A 14,166-nucleotide genomic window follows, 5' to 3' on the forward strand; every position below is an offset into this window, starting at 1 on the left:
CTGCACTCGAGTGGTCTCGCAAAGCTAGGCAGCGAAGGCAGCTCCCTAATCCCGCAGGAATGGTCACTCCCCAGAAGTCTTGCAGAGCTAGGGAGAGAGGGAAGAGCCCTAATCCAGCAGGAACGGCCGCTCCCCAGTGGCCTCGCAGAGCTATGGAAATGAGACAGTGCCCTAATCCCGCAGGAAGGGACGCTCCCAAGTGGTGTAGCAGAACTCGTAAGAGGAGGCAGCGCCCTAATCCTGCAGGAAGGGCCGCTCCCCAGTGGTTTCGCAGAGCTAGGGAGAGAAGGCAGCGCCTTAATCCCGCAGGAAGGCCCGCTCCCCAGTGGTCTCACATAGTTAGGGAGAGAAGGTTGCACCCTAATCCCACAGGAAGGACCGCTCCCCAGTGGTCTCGCAGAGCTAGAGAGAGAAGGCAGCACCCTAATACCGCAGAAAGGGTCGCTCCCCAATAGTTTCACAGAGCTGGGGAGGGAAGCCAGCGCCCCGCCCCTGCAGAAAAGACCGCTCCCCAGTTGTCTTGCAGAGCTAGAGAGAAAAGACTGCGACCTAATCCCGGAGGAAGGACTGCTCCCCAGTGGTCTCGCAGAGCTAGGGAGCGAAGGCAGCGCACTAATCCCGCAGGAAGGGCCGCTCCCCAGTGGTCTCTCAGAGCTAGGGAGAGAAGACAGCGCCCTAATCCCGCATGAACGGCCTCTCCCCAGTGGTCTCTCAGACCTAGGGAGAGGAGGCAGCGCCCTAATCCTGCAGGAAGGGCCGCTCCCCAGTGGCCTCGTAGAGCTAGGGAGAGGAGGCAGCGCCCCAATCCCACAGGAAGGACCGTTCCCTAGTGGTCTCGCAGAGCAAGGGAGAGAAGGCGGCGTCCTAATCCCGCAGGAAGGGCTGCTCCCCTGTGGTCTTGCAGAGCTAGGGAGAGAAGGCGGCGTCCTAATCCCGCAGGAAGGGCTGCTCCCCAGTGGTCTCGTAGAGCTAGGGAGAGGAGGCAGCGCCCTAATCCAGCAGGAAGGGCCGCTCCCCAGTGGTCTAACAGATCTAGGGAGAGAAGGCAGCGCCCTAATCCCGCAGGAACGGCCTCTCCACAGTGGTCTCGCAGAACTAGGGAGAGAGGTTAGCGCCCTAATCCCGCAGGAACGTCCGCTCCCAAGTGGTCTCGAAGAGCTACAGAGAGAAGGCAGCGCCCTAATCCCGCAGAAAGAGCTGCTCCGCAGGCCCCTGGCAGAGCTGGGGAGAGAAGGCAGTGCCTAATCCCGCAGGAAGGGCCGCTCCCCAGTGGTCTCGCAGTGCTAGGGAGAGAAGGCAGCGCCTAATCCCGCAGGAAGGGCTGCTCTCCAGGCCTCTGGCAGAGCTGGGGAGAGAAGGCAGCGCCCTAATCCCGTAGGAAGGGCCGCTCCCCAGTGGTCTCGCAGAGCTAGGGAGAGAAGGCAGCGCCCTAATCCCGCAGGAAGGGCCACTCCCCAATGGTCTCGCAGAGCAAGGGAGAGGAGGCAGCGCCCTAATCCCGCAGGAAGGGCCGCTCCCCAGTGGTCTCGCAGAGCTAGGGAGAGAAGGCAGCGCCTTAATCCCGCAGGAAGGGCTGCTCCCCAGGGCCCTGGCAGAGCTGGGGAGGGAACCCAGCGCCCCACCCCTACAGTAACGGCCGCTCCCCACTCCCGTCGCAGAGTTAGGAAGGAACCTAGCACACCACGCGCCGAGGAACGGCCGCTCTCCAGTCCCCTCGCAGAGCCGGGGAAACAATCAGGCGCCCTGCCCCTGCTAATACTGCTGCTGCCCAGTCCTCTGGCAGAGCTAGGGAGGGATGGCAGCGCCTTACTCCCGCAGGAACGGCTGCTCCCCAGTCCCCTTGCAGACCTGGAGAGGGAAGGCAGCGCCCCTCCCCCGCAGGTCTGCACACTGGCCATGGCCATGGCCAGGAGCGCAGCGCAGAAGCTGCTCCAGCCTTGCAGCCTGCGGGCAGCGCATTGGGGTGGGGGCAGCACGGAGCAGGCAGGGCCCAGGTGGGCAGGGGGCGGAGACACAAGTGGGGCGGACAAGCTCCTGCCAAGAGCTGCCTGGATCACCCCATGCCCGGGAGCTGCAGGAGGGGCCCGGATCATGGCTCGGCTGCAGAGTTTGGAGCCCAGGCTGGGCCCAGGAGTGAGAGGATGGGGGAGCTGGGGGTGTAGCAGAGGCTGGAGCCAAGAATTGGTTGGAGATGGGTTATGCCACTTCCGCTTGGCGGCAGGGGGGCCCTCTCGCTTTTTTTTTTGCTCCCCCCCCACATCCCAATATTTCATCTTTGACATCTGGTCACCCTAGCCTGATATGAAGGAGGATGTCTGGACCAAGGGGCCAGGGACTGGCCTTTGCTAGAGAAACCACTGTCAAGTTTTAGCCAATTAGGACAAGTCAGCAAATAAGAACAACCTCAGGTATCAGTAACTGCTACAGGTTGCAAATTCCTACATGCAGCAGTTTCTGGCACTACACCTGCACAGCTCTGCTCCCCGGCTCTTCTCGGGCTCCTGCTCTCTCCTTAGCTCTGCCCCACTCTCACCCAGGCAGTTCCAGCTCACATGGAGGCTGGGACCCCCTGGCTTGGTGACTCTCTTATTACACTGTCTGGTCTGCCAGTGCAGCTAACTTGGAGCTTTGGCCTCTCCCCATTGTCCCTGGGGACTGTCAGTCTCAGGGTCCTGATTTCCCATTGATCCTTCCCCCTTCTATTGGTGCTGGGAACTAGCCAACCAACGCCCCCCCACACACACACACACACTAAGTTTTAGTAAAGGGCCAAGAGCCCCCTTACACAAGCAGCCCCATGAGGGTCACCGATGTGCAGAGAAGGCAGTACAAGCTGCTCCCATGGTGTAATGGGCAGCACTCAGGACTCTGAATCCTGTAATCTGAGTTCAAATCTCAGTGGGACCTTGTGTTGGCTTGTGGTCATAGGCGGCAGGTTATATACATTTGTGGTGCTCGTGCTCCAGGAACATTCAGGGCTGGGGGCCCTGCTCCAGCAATATTTGGAGTTGGGTCTCTTCCCCTGGCCCCTGCCTGGCACCCCTCCCCTCTGCTGTGGTGCATCCCTGCCTGACAAAAAGCAGCATGTGCCTGTCCCCTGCCTGCTCCTGCTGCTGGAGTAGAGGGATTCTGGGCAGAACTGCTGCCCCAGAGTCCTAGTGCAGGCTGCCCTCAGCCTCTCCAACACCCCCAACCCTGAGCTCCCTCTGAACCCTGATACTCTGCCCCAGTCCTGAGCCCCCTCCTGCATCATGAATCCCTCATCCTCAGCCCTACGCTCCCTCCCAGAGGGTGCACTCCTTCCCACCCCCAGAGCCTGCACCTCTCACCCCTTCCTATAACCCTACCGGAGCCTACACCCAGCACCCAAACTCCATCCTGAATCCTGCACCCTAATCCCCCCCAAACCCCCTCCCAGAGCCTTAGGCAGGTGGGGGTGGAGTTTGGGGGCGGGTTCTGGGCACCATCAAAATTTCTACAAACTTGCCACCCACCCATGCTTGTGGTAATGCCCCAGAGCTCAACTCCCCTGTCTCCAGCTGTGTAAGAGTGAATCTTTCCACTCCTGCTGGGAGACTCACACCTCCGAGAGTCAGGTCTTTGGCTGGGGTAGCCACAATGGGTTAGGGCTCTAGAACTTGCTACCCTGATAGTTGGGATTCTTGCTGCTGCACCTGATGTTCACAAGCTTGGCCCTTGTGCTTCCTACCACACGTTTCCTCTAGCCCACATGGCGCTTCAAGAAAGGAGTGCCAGCGCTGGGATTAATAGTCAGGCCTTGGCAGGAGGGAGGAAGAGTCCCAGGCTGGAGCCCCACACACCTTCCCTCCTCCGGGCACCTAGAGCAGAGGCAGCCCAGCTCTGTCCGCTGGATACCTCAGCAGAGTAGGTGAGTTCATGTAAATACAGTCTGGTCCCAAAGCCTCCTCCCAACCCTGGTCATCAGTAGCTGCCAGGGGAGAGCTCATTCACACCTCGCTTACAAATCATCATTTGAAATTCTAAGGTTGGCCAACACTGCCGAAGCCAATGCACCAACATTGTCAGCAAACACAACAGCTGGGTGAGGAAATCCGGCTTTGTCCAGACTTTCCAAACCTATTTGACTTTCTCAGGTACAAGTAGTTTTCATACGTTGTATCTGCTTTTAAAGTGTGTTAACGTTTCAATTTCCATTCAAATTTGCAACCAATGACAACATTGGCAGCGCTGCATGTAACTACCTGACCACTGAGGGAGGGGGTGTTGGGGAAATTCGGGGAAGGGGGTGCACAGCTCCCTGGCTGGGGAGTGTATAGGGAATGCCCAGTTTCACTGAATTGAGTCTCCTACTGCAGCACCTCAGTAGGTTACATCAGAGAGGAGCTGCAGCGTCTAGGCGGTGGGATGCCTGTGCCTTTAAGAGCCCAGCCCTGAGAAGCCCATGCTGAGAGGTGCTGCCTGTGAGAGGGGAAATAAAAAAGCCCTCTGCTCCCCCCACCCATGTTTGCAAACACTGGAGTCTCAGCCCACCGGGATAACTGTTCCCCCTCGGCCGCTGCCTGTGCCGGGGTTTAACCCTCTGGCAGCGCCTCCCTCCGGGCTTAACTCCGGCTCCTTCCCTCGTCCCTGACTTTGCCTTCAGTCCCTCTCCTAACTCTGCCTCCAGCTGCTTGACCCCCGACCAGTCAATTTCCACCCCCTGCTCAGACCCTGGCCACCTACTCCTCTGATTTGCCCTCCTTTGCCCCTTTTTAATCCCTGTAAAAAGTAGGGGGTGCTGGGTCCCATTCTCTGGAGGGAGGGCTGGGCGCCTGGCCCCTGCCTGCGCAGTGCTCAAAGTGCCCCATGATCTTGTGGATGTTTGCTGAGTGCTGCAGGGTCACCCGAAGGGGAGAGAGACGCGGTTAGGAGGTGATGCAGCCAAGGGTGCCTCACCCAACACTGAGATGCAGCCACCTCTGGGGTGATTTACACAAGTCAGCAAATGAATATGGAACAAGAAACACATTGAAAGGATCGAGGCAGCTGCAGGAGGTGGAGAAAACCAGAAAAAGCAGTAGCCCTGGATCCCAGCCCTGTCCCTCCCCCACTCTACCCCCTAATCTCCACTCCCCTCCCACATTTGAGGGGAGAACCCAGGAGTCCTGGTCCCCAGCCTTGCCCACCCCCATATTTTGATATGTCTCCATCCAACAGCTGCCCCCACAATTGCAGGGCAGTGCCATGGGGCACACCGGGGCCTCCCTGTTTGCACAGGATGGGCAATGCCAGTGCTCCAGGATGGGGAGAGATGATGCTAAGGAAGAAGAAAGCAGCAGACAGTTCCCATGACAGAGAAAGAAATGCTAGGAGGTGCTGTGCTGCAAGAAGTGAAGGGGGTTGGCAGGGAATGGGAGGATCTTCCCTCACAGCAGGTGCGTCTGTCTCCCTCCCAATTCCTACCCAGCCCTACCCCAGCCCAGGCTAATCTCAGCCCAGGTACCAGGATTAAATTTGGCCTGGATTCCCCAGCTGTTGGGGGTGGGGGGTGGGGCTGGGAAGAATGAGCCTCTTCTCCTCCTTCCCCAGACACAGTTGCATGGGCACAGACCAAAGGAGCCTGCAGCACTGCTGCCTAGAGGAAACTGAGGCACCAGCCACTGACAGACACATCATGGCTCTCCTCATCCTCATCCTCTTTTCCATATACAACCTGGCCAGGGGAGGGGGGGTAAACTCAATGCAGTTGCATAGTTAACCTGTGGAACTCCTTGCAAGAGGATGTTGTGAAGGGCAAGACTATAACAGGGTTCAAAAAAGAACTAGATAAGTTTACGGTGGATAGATCCATCAAGGAGTATTAGCCAGGGTGGGCAGGGATGGTGCCTGTAGCCTCTGTTTGCCAGAAGCTGGGAATGGGCAACAGGGGATGGATCACTTAATGATTCCCTGCTCTGTTCATTCCCTCTGGGGAACCTGGCACTGGCCACTGTCAGAAGACAGGAGGATACTGGGCTAGATGGACTTTGCGTCTGAACCAGTCTGGCCGCTCTTATGTCTCCCTTGGAGCAGCAGTGACACCCAGTGGGCAGTCAGAGTAATGCACAGAAGGTGTTTTCCTTGGCGCAGGAGTGACACCAAGTGGCCAATCAGGGTAACACACAGAGTATGTTTCCCTTGGAGCAGCAGTGACACCTCATGGTCATTCAAGGTAATGCACAGAAGGTGTTTCCCTTGATACAGCAGTGACACCCACTGGTCAGGTGGCGTAATGCACAGCATGTGTCTTCCCTCTACAAGCAGACACCCACGGACCAGTCACGGTAATGCACAGAGTGTGTTTCCCACCTATCTGGGTAAGGCCCAGAGCATGTTTCCCATGGAGCAGCAGTGACACTCAGTGACCTGCAGGGGTGGCATCAGACTCTTCTCCTTTAGTGGGGGACTGAGGCTACATCTACACTACAGGATAAATTCGAATTAGCTTAAACCGATTTTATAAAACAGATATTATAAAGTCGATTGTGAGCGTCCACACTAGGCACATGAATTCGGTAGTGTGCGTCCATGGTACGAGGCTAGCGTCAATTTCTGGAGCGGTGCACTGTGGGTAGCTACTGTAAAATAATGAGGCCAATAACGTCGATTTGCGTCCACACTAATCCTAATCCGATATAGTAATATCGATTTTAGCGTTACTCCTCTCGTTTTGTAGGAGTACAGAAATCGATTTAAAGAGCCCTTTAAATTGATATAAAGAGCAGTGTAGTGTGGACGGGTGCAGCGTTAAATCGATTTAACGCTGTTAAAATCAGTTTAACAGCGTAGTGTAGACCAGGCCTGAGATGGGCTAGACAAAAAAAATTGGGGAGCTGTGCCCCCCATCACCTGGCCTCACCCTTCACGGGGGCCATGCCTCTGTTCCTTCTCAGTTAAAGGCCAGGCTCATCTTCTCTCCCCCTGGCTAGGGTTTACAGCAATACAAACTTTATTAAAATAAAATAGTAAACACGGTTTACTTAAAATATTCTAAATCTGTCCAAATTTTAGTACTGAATCCAAAGTTCTCTTAAAGATCCCACCAGTAACCAAAACCTAAATGAAAAATTGAAACCAAAAACAAGGCTTAATTTAAAACCCAAACATTAAGAAAAACTTTGTTTGTAAAAATAAAAACTAACAAATGCTGTAAATTAATAATTTCAACATTTTATCAAAAAAGTGTGCTACAGCAGAATGATAAAATAACATCAAATAAATAAGCATGACCTCTAAAATCTCCTATAAAGGAATTGAATCCTTGAATACTGGTCAAATCGTAATAAAATATGCAGAACTATGTCAAAACTGGTGTTGCAAGTCAGCCATTTGAATCCAGCAAATGTCAATTAAAAGCTCCATTCCAACTAAAAAAAACAAAACAACCCAATAAACCAAAATGGTCACAGCCTGAAACAAACCTACACAGAAGCAAAATTAAACCTGTACCAACACTGGAACAAACGATGTAAATTTCTAATTCTAACTTCTTGTTTCTCCCAGGAGGAAGGTGTTTTGCACCCCAGTAACCAGGCTGTCACTGCAGCTTTCCTTTCACTAAATAAGATTTGTACCAAATATAAATTGCCCTCCAATTTCTCTAAGAGAAATTGAAATTGTATCTTTGCACTAATATCCCAAGTGTGCAAGTCCATCCCCTCAGAGCAGCCCCACACCCTGAGGCCAGGGGAGAATCCCAACTGGTTTGTGCATTTGTAACCCTGGGGCCTGAAGCTGATGAGAGAAAGGGAAATGATCCATCTTGGAGCCTTCCGATATCACCTGCGGGGAGCACAGGGATTTGACTGAGTGACATCCTGGCTAATTTTCACCTTGTTCTCCACCAGCAGGCTCCACTGGAGAGCTCGGGAGTGACTTGACCATGGCAGCACCCTATTTACATATTAAAAGCTGGCATTTTGGGGTCAATGGGGTAAAATGTGAGTACTTTTGGGGTTGGGACCCACATGAGAAGGGATGTGGACAAACTGGAGAGAGTCCAGAAGAGGGCAATAAAAATGATTAGGAGACTGAGACACATGACTTACGAGAACCTAGAGGCCATATCCTGTATGTTAAGCTAAGGCAAAGTTAGCATATCTATATTGTGACCTTTTACTCAGAGAGGAAAATCGACCTTTCTCATGTTACTTAAATAGATAAGTACCCATGCCTGTCCAAGACCTTTACTTAGACCAATCGACAATGGAGAATGGCATAGAGTTTTATTCAGTGTTGTACCCACAGATTTAACAGGTACACTACAAGGTAACTTATGTGCATATGTACATGTCATCAACAAGCACAAACATACTAGTCTATGAAGTAAATGTACCCTAATGTTTTGTGGGTGAGGAATGAAATTTGGGCATAGGAGGAAGGATTTCCGGCCCTTGTGCCCTATAAAAGAGGTAAGCCACCTCGCTAGAGCACTTTGCTCTATCATTGTGACTTACGTCCTCCACTCTCTCTCTATGTACTAGCAGTAGGCTGTACTTGTTCTGAAACTTTAAGTTTCAAGGGAATTAGGCTAAGTTCGGTTTCCCTACGTTTTTAGTCTTTGTTTATTAAGTTTTGATTTTAAGTTTAACATATTCAAGTAAACCCTAACACTAGCTTTCCCTAAGCACAGCATCTTTCACTTAAGAATTGAGAAACCTGAACTGCAAGGCTGGTCCTGTGTCTCTTACCACCAGGTTATCAAGGAAGGCTGTGAGTATATTAACCAAAACTTTGTTGTATATAATGCCATATGTATCTTTTGAATAGCAGTAATGCAAATGTAACTTTGTAACTCAATTAAATTAAATAACATGTAAGCTAATCAATTAAATTTTCATCAAATTATCCAAATTAATATTATTAGTACACCCTATATCAGGCTACATGGGACAGAGAGTTGGAATGCAGAGGGATGAAGGCACTGGCTCTGGGGGTGCAGACTCTGGGGTTGGGTTAGAATGAGACATTCAGGGTGCAGTAGAGAGCTCAGGGTTAGGATAGAGAATTGGGCTGTGAATGCTCTGGAATGAGGCCAGGAAAGAGAAAATTGAGATGCAAGAGAGAAGTCAAGGTAGAGCAAAAAGCAGAGAAGAAGTGTGCAATTTGAGCTGCAGAGGGAAGAAAAAAGCCTCTGCCTGTCCCCTTTCACCAAAGCATCTAAGAACCAGATGAAAGACATCTTTTCCCCACTGCAACAACAATTCCAGTTGACCTGGACTGAGGAAGGAAATCTTCTCCTTTGCAGCACTAGCAGACCTGGACTGAGTCACAACCACACCACACTCTGGTGTTCCTGGACTGGGACATGGGAGGGGCTCCTCTCTTCTCCATTTGGGACATGGTGGGATGAGAGAAGTGACAGAGCTTTACAGGAAATAATAATTGCTTGATTCATGTGCCAGTCCAAGTCCTTGTTAACCCAAACAAGCCGTTTATCCTGCATGCTGATGCCAGTTTGGAGGGTCTGGGAGCAGTCCCGTACCAGGAAGTGGAAGGAAATCTAAATCCGTAGGCATTGCCAGCTGAGGACTGTCTGATAGCGAAACTCGCTATCCCACCACCAGCAGCAGTTCTTGGTCTTGAAATGGGCCATCACTGAGAAATTTCTAGACTACTTGTGTGATGCTCAGTTTCAGGTGTGGACAGAGAACAATCCACTGACTTATGTGTTAACAAGGGCTAAGCTGGATGCTACAAGGCAGAGATGGGTGGCTACTTTTGCTAGCCATAACTTCGCATTCAATACCAATGTGTTGGTATAACAGGGAGTGTGATTTATCAGGACCACCAATTCTTGGCTAGGGGGAGGATGTAAGCAAGGTGAGAATGAACTTTACCCTGACATCTGTTGGTGATCTGTTGTAAAGGCCTTTCGTTGCTGATATGCATGCTCACACCCACCCCGCATTGCATGATGGGGGTGCATGTCCAAAGGGTTATTTCAGCTGCTGTGGGATCCCCGGTCTCTTTCTTATTAGGGCAGGGGTAATAAAGTACAGTTATTCTGGTGATATGAATCAAAGACAGTAGAACGGAACTTAGCAGTTCATGATTTCGGGACTCACCCGAACCTACATAACTCTCGTTAGGCAAGGGACATGGGTTCCAAAGGCTAGTGAAATAAGAGAGATTGAAAAGGAATATTTGTATTTAGCAGCATGCTTTTCTTGTGAAATGTTTAAATGCACATTTTATGTCCTTTGTATCTCTCTAGTTTAAAAATAGAGTTTTTTATCATTCTAATTCATATTTGGATCAATACCACAGATAAAAAATGATTATTGACTAAATGCAATTTTTAGACATACATAAGCTGCTGGGCTTTGATCTCATTTCCACACTGAAAGTTTTAAACAACTCCATAGTTGGGGAAAATGCTTCTTTCCCCTCAGACAACAAGAAAATTTTGCAGATTGGACTGTGGGAAGTCAGCTGTGGGACACGAAATACCTCTGCAACCAGATTCTTAGTCACAGGTCAGCGGGTGGGTTTATGTAAATTCTGGACTCTGGGGCCAGAGCTAGGGGAGGGACCCCACAACTTTTGTGGCACATGCATCACCTCTGCAATCAACCTTTGCTACGTCACTCCATAACATCACACACAGAGCAGCCTTTCACCTCTCAGAACCAAAACATATCCTGAAAGTATCAGAGGGATAGCCGTGTTAGTCTGGATTTGTAAAAGCAGCAAAGAATCCTGTGGCACCTTATAGACTAACAGACGTTTTGGAGCATGAGCTTTCATGGGTGAATACCCACTTCGTCAGATGCATGTAGTGGAAATTTCCAGGGGCAGGTATATATATGCAGGCAAGCTAGAGATAATGAGGTTAGTTCAATCAGGGAGGATGAAGCCCTGCTCTAGCAGTTGAGGTGTGAAAACCAAGGGAGGAGAAACTGGTTTTGTAGTTGGCAAGCCATTCACAGTCTTTGTTTAATCCTGAGCTGATGGTGTCAAATTTGCAGATGAACTGAAGCTCAGCAGTTTCTCTTTGAAGTCTGGTCCTGAAGTTTTTTTGCTGCAGGATGGCCACCTTAAGGTCTGCTATAGTGTGGCCAGGGAGGCTGAAGTGTTCTCCTACAGGTTTTTGTATATTGCCATTCCTAATATCTGATTTGTGTCCATTTATCCTTTTCCGTAGCGACTGTCCAGTTTGGCCGATGTACATAGCAGAGGGGCATTGCTGCCATATGATGGCGTATATTACATTGGTGGACGTGCAGGTGAATGAACCGGTGATGGTGTGGCTGATCTGGTTAGGTCCTGTGATGGTATCGCTGGTGTAGATATGTGGGCAGAGTTGGCATCGAGGTTTGTTGCATGGATTGGTTCTTGAGCTAGAGTTACTATGGTGCGGTGTGCAGTTACTGGTGAGAATATGTTTCAGGTTGGCAGGTTGCCTGTAGGCGAGGACCGGCCTGCCACGCAAGTCCCTGATGATGCGTTGGATAGGTTTTAGCTGGGGATTGTATGTGATAGCTAGTGGAGACCTGTTGGTTTCTTTCTTGGGTTTGTCTTGCAGTAGGAGGCTTCTGGGTACACGTCTGGCTCTGTTGATCTGTTTCCTTATTTCCTCGTGCACGTATTGTAGTTTTGAGAATGCTTGGTGGAGATTTTGTAGGTGTTGGTCTCTGTCTGAGGGGTTAGAGCAGATGCGGTTGTACCTCAGTGCTTGGCTGTAGACAATGGATCGTGTGATGTGTCCGGGATGGAAGCTGGAGGCATGAAGGTAGGCATAGCGGTCGGTAGGTTTTCGGTATAGGGTGGTAGTAATGTGACCATCACTTATTTGCACCATGGTGTCTAGGAAGTAGACCTCCTGTGTAGATTGGTCCAGGCCGCGGCTGATGGTGGGGTGGAAGCTGTTGAAATCGTGGTGGAATTTATCCAGAGACTCCTTCCCATGGGTCCAGATGATGAAGATGTCATCAATGTAGCGTAGGTAGAGAAGGGGGCGTGAGTGGACGAGAGCTGAGGAAGCGTTGTTCCAGGTCGGCCATAAAAATATTGGCATATTGTGGGGCCATGCGGGTGCCCATAGCGGTGCCACTGATCTGGAGATATATATTGTCATCAAATTTGAAATAGTTGTGTGTGAGGATAAAGGCACAGAGCTCAGCAGCCAATTGTGCTGCGCCATCATCAGGGATTCTGTTCCTGACAGCTTGTATTTCATCTGTGTGTGGGATGTTCGTGTAGAGAGCCTCTACATCCATGGTGGCTAGGAGGGTGTTTTCTGGAAGGTCACCAATGCATTGTAGTTTCCTCAGGAAATCAGTGGTGTCACAGAGATAGCTGGGAGTGCTGGTGACATTGGGTCTGAATAGAGAGTCCACATATCCAGACAGTCCTTCAGTGAGAGTGCCAATGCCCGAGATGATGGGGCATCCAGGATTTCCGGGTTTGTGGATCTTGGGTAGTAGATAGAATAACCCTGGTCGGGGCTCTAAGGGTATGTTGATTTGTTCCGGTGTTAGTGTAGGGAGTGTCCTGGGTAGATTTTGCAGTTTCTTAGTGTATTCCTGAGTGGGATCTGAGGGAAGTGGCCTGTAGAATTTGGTGTTGGAGAGTTGTCTGGCAGCCTCCTTTTGGTAGTCAGACCTGTTCATGATGACAACAGTACCTCCTTTATCAGCCTCTTTGATGTCTGGGTGGTTTCTGAGGCTGTGGATGGCATTGCGTTCTGCACGACTTACATTATGAGGCAAGCAAAGTTGTTTTTCCACAATTTCTGCCTGTGCACGTCAGCGGAAGCATTCAATGTATAGGTCCAGACTGTCATTTCGACCCTCAGGAGGAGTCCATATGAGGTTCTTCTTCTTGTGCTGTTGGTGGGAGGGTATCTGTGTATCAGTGCGCTGTTCAGTGTTGTCCTGAAAGTATTCTTTGAATCAGAGACGGCGAAAGTAGGCTTCCAGATTGCTGCAGAACTGTATCATGTTGGTAGAGGTGGCAGGGCAGAAAGAGAGTCTCCGAGATAGGACAGGCTTTTCTTCTGGGCTGAGTGTGTAGTTGGATAGATTGACGACATTGCTGGGTGGGTTGGGGGTACCACGGTTGTGGCCCCATGAGGCAGGTAGGAGTTTAGACAGCTTCCAGTCGAGATGAGATTGGGATACACAGAGGGCCCTGCCCCAATGGCTGATGTACATACAGGGCCCTGCCTCACCTACCCACCAGCGCTCACAGGCGCAATGGAAGTAGTGGGGGTCACACAGGCAACTGCCCTCAGTTGCCACCAGGGGTCTCTGCAGCAATGCCAGGGGGGATACATGCCAGGCATTGCTGCCCCTCGCCACCAGGAGTCACTGCTCCTACAAGAAGGCACCTACAGGACACTCCCGTTCCTGGCCAGCAGGGGCCACTATCACTGGGGAGGGGCTATGGGGAAGCAGAGAAAGAGCAACTAACTGCAGTGGGGAAAACCATAATCTACCAGGGAGAAAGAACGGACTCCACTAGGACATCGCACCAACTCCGGCCAGGCTGGATACCAGCAATTCGGGGCTGAAGTAGCTCCAGCTAGAGGCTGGGCGGAGGCAGGTGACCTCGGTTTCTGCGCTGAGCAGGCTGCTTTGGCAGCGAGGAGGGACAGGGAACCCCCCGGTCAGGGTGTTGCTGCCCAAGGAGGGGGAGATCTGTGGCACTCTTTGGAGTAGCTGGTTCAGCAGCCATGAGCCACATGCTTCTCCCTGCCTGAGCTCTCCAGGAGCACATTATGCACAGGTGTGCGCTGGATGTAGGCACCAGTGTAACAACAGGGCCAGACTCTGCTGAGTGCTGCCTGCGAGAGACAGGGACAGAGTCAGACGGGCAGATGGGGGCAGGAGATGACAGAGCCAGTGGCCAAGAGCTGAACCCATCACAAGTCCAGCCTGTGACATCACCATCTGTCCCTGCAGCTCTCCATCTGTCCCGCTGTCCGTCCAGCCCTCAACCCCTCATCCGTCCCCAATGTATGTCACACACACCCCTTCACCCATCTGCCTCACACACTCATCTATTTCCTCATGCATCCTGCTGTCCCTCTGACTGTCCCTGCAGTGCCCAGCACAAGGAGGCATAATGGACCCTGAGCAAGACTTTTGGGTGATGCAGTAATGGAGCTAGCTGGTGATAAGGGGCATCTCTAATCCCAGCCCCACTTCTCCTCTGCCCAAA

General features: G+C 51.5%; 1 non-coding gene across 1 annotated transcript; it reads left to right on the forward strand.

Annotated features, from left to right (window-relative positions):
* Positions 1-2,835: 2,835 nt before the first annotated feature.
* On the forward strand, positions 2,836-2,907 carry TRNAQ-CUG. The gene has a single exon. It is a non-coding gene; the product is annotated as a tRNA-Gln (tRNA).
* Positions 2,908-14,166: the final 11,259 nt, after the last annotated feature.

The sequence above is a fragment of the Gopherus evgoodei genome, unplaced genomic scaffold (genome assembly GCF_007399415.2).
Source record: "Gopherus evgoodei ecotype Sinaloan lineage unplaced genomic scaffold, rGopEvg1_v1.p scaffold_338_arrow_ctg1, whole genome shotgun sequence".
Classification (NCBI taxonomy): Eukaryota; Metazoa; Chordata; order Testudines; family Testudinidae; genus Gopherus; species Gopherus evgoodei.